The sequence below is a fragment of the Orycteropus afer genome, unplaced genomic scaffold (assembly GCF_000298275.1).
Source record: "Orycteropus afer afer isolate SDZICR_OR568_19922 unplaced genomic scaffold, OryAfe1.0 scaffold00003, whole genome shotgun sequence".
In the NCBI taxonomy this organism is placed as follows: Eukaryota; Metazoa; Chordata; class Mammalia; order Tubulidentata; family Orycteropodidae; genus Orycteropus; species Orycteropus afer.
The window spans coordinates 26,181,859-26,185,071 of record NW_006921590.1 but is presented as its reverse complement, the minus strand read 5'-3'; positions in this window follow the sequence as shown (position 1 = coordinate 26,185,071).

Here is a 3,213-nt window from a genome sequence, read left to right as displayed (position 1 = left end):
AGAAAAAGACATTACCCCCGCTTTTTGTCTAACTAAAATAATCTTATTTTGCACACAAAGAGTACATACATATTATAATAGATTCAGGCAATATGAAAAAGCATAAAGAAGGAAATTTCAGAGTATCTACCTCTCTCATTTATTTCTAGCTTTATTACATTGTGGTCAGAGAATGTGATTATTTGAGAGGGCTGTAGAACGCTGGAGAGAATTTACTGAGATTTTATAAGGCCTCACACATGACTAATTTGGTAAATATTTCCTAGGCCCTTAAAAGTATATTCTGAAATTACAGATTTCAATATTTATCTTTCAGACAAAGAAAATTATATTGGTGACCTTAGTGCCTCAATTGCTGTTATTGTTTTTTTAATCTGAAGTATGGAGATAGTTTGTATGGTTGTTTCAAGAACTAAATATGTTAATACACGTGAAGAAATTTGAATTTACCACACAGGAAATGACTCAAAATGTCAGTTATTATCATCGTCATTGTTATTTTCAAATCCTTGTTATTCATACTTAGTGGCTAACAATTTATCTACCAAAGATTGGAGGAAATGTGTTTGTGGTCACCCAATAGTATTCTATCCAATTCTTCTTGCACTGCAATAGGTTTGTTGTATTGGAGCCCTGGTAGCACAATGGTTAAGCACTTGGCTATTAACCAAAAGGTCACTGGTTTGAACCCACCAGCTGTTCACAGGAAAAAAACAATGTGGCAGTCTGCTACCATAAAGATTACAGCCTTGGAAACCCTCGGGGGCAGATCTCTGTCCGTTATAGAAATTACGAGTTGGAGTTGGAATCAACTCACCAGCAATGAGTTTTGCTACATACAATATGAAATTCAGGATAATTATATGACCACTGTGGATAATCTCTTGATCAGTGAAAGAGCTCTTAGCGCCATCTGATGCTTCTGCATTGAATTTTGATATTATGACAATTCCTTTCTTTGGACTGTAATTTGCCCATCCCTTCATATTCAACCAGAATCATACTGTTTTAAATTTTCATCCATTCTAATAGTCTTACCAATGTCAGAAACCAAATAGCATTTATTCACTCCCCAATCAATTACATTTTGATGCTTCCTCTCTTTCCTTTTATTGAGATGATCCAGGATTTTTCAAAAAGCATATTAATAAAATTATTTATAATTTCATTTGTACATTATATAACTTTTCCTTCAATTAACATTTATATTCTTTCGCAGCCATTGTTAACAAAATTATTTAGTATTAACTCTGTGTGTAATAGGACCCAATGTACACAACCAGTTCTTTTACCCTGTAATAGTTTTTTAACTTGATTCATCTGGTAGATTGCTAAGAAACACTTGTGTTGTTTTCCCAGCCCCACTACATGGGTATTTATCTATGCTTTTGCACTTGGATGCCAGTTTGGACACATACGAAGTTTTCTTCCATTTTAAGTGACCAGATTCTCTTACGTCATGAATGTTCTTGAAATGAAAAACATCTTTTTATTTTTCACAATTTTGATCTTTTCTTCCTCCCTCATTTTGATCTCATTAAGTTAGGGAAGTTTTCACCTAAAACATTGCTCCTTTTCCATGTATCTTGTCTGTATTTTATTCTATCAATTAACAAGAGTTTGGATTTCCATTGTCTGATCTTTTTATCTACCATGTTTTCCCTGATCACTGTTTTGTACTTTTTGTTTTAGGTGATTTTCTTAAGCCTGCTGTCCACATCACTCACCATTTTTCCAGTGTTAATGATGCTCATTGCTGTCTCTAATAATGGGATCCATTCCCTTAAGTTCCTTCCTTACTGCTGCCAGCTGTTTCTGCATGTCTTTTACTTACTCTAGACTGTATGCTTTCCTTAAATTCCCTGAGTAAATACTGTTTGTTGGAATAAATCTTCTGGAGTATACTCATTTATATCCATCGTTTGCTTCCTTTTCTATTTTGTAGTATTTTTTAACAGACTTTATGTTCATATTTCCTATTTATTTAATTCTTCCACTGTTTTGCCCCCAAACAAGTGCTGGAATCGTTCACCTGTTTGCCCCTCCCTCTTTAGCTGATCTTTGTCTAAACCCCCACCTTGGAATTAGTGGTGGATAACAAGATGCTATAAATCTATCAGTTCTCTTGTTCAACTGCTGAAGAGAGTTGACAAACTGGGACTGTGGGTAATACCTAGGGGCTATCTCCCAGAGTGGAAGGAGAGCTATCTTTGCCACTGCATCAGCAATGACTGTGAAGAGTAGCAGAACCCTATGGTGTGGGATGCAGGGGGACTCATTTGTGCCTCTGCATCATGATGAGCACTTGGGGTAAGGCCTGGACACCCAGGTGCCCTCCAGTCTAGGGGATATTTGGTGGGGAGCTTCCTTTTGCCTTTCATGGCCTCCCATGTGCCCCTTTGCAGTTGTTGCTGTGCAACTGTGAGAGTGGTGATGAGGTGGCTGTTTTCTCTGTCCATCTAGTCTGACAAACTGTATGAATGGCCATATTCAAGCCAGGTCAGATGGGAAGAGAGGGAGACCAAGGGAGTGAGGTCATGTGACTTCTCTTTTGGGAAGTCGTCCACAGCCTTAAGTCAGTAGGGGGTGTTTCCCCTTTGCCTCTGCCCTGCCCATACCCCAGCCCCTCTTCTTCAAAGTGGCGGAAACAAAACGAAATAAAACAAAACAAAACCCACTGCCATTGGGTCGATTTCAAACCCCACTGGGTTTCCAAGGCGGTAAATCTTTATGGAAGTAGACTGCCATATCTTCCTTCCGCAGAGTGGCTGATGGGTTTGAACCACCAACCTTCTGGTTAGCAGTCATTTTCTCAGGCACCATGCCACCAGAGCTCCTATATTCACAGTGAAGGTGTGTGAAGTTCCCCCACCTCCTGTCTTTGGCTCCTCTCTGAAGTGGCCAAGGTCCAAATACAGGTGCCATTCACTAATTTCTTAACAGATAAAATAAATGTTTCTTCTTTTTTCCTCCTCTGTTCATTTGCCTGTTTAGGATAGAGGGTTTTGAAAAAACCTATCTTTTGTAGCAACGAACTGAAGTTCATGGAAAACCTTCCCACCCCTTCTCCACCATTCCACTTGTCTGTTTCACTGAGCAGTCTCCAAGGAAGCTAGTACTGAGGAAGGTGGTAGCCACCCTTTCCTCAAACATGCCAACCTAAAAGAAACTTTGCCAGAAACTCAAAGGACTTTGGCTCAGAACAGCATGAAG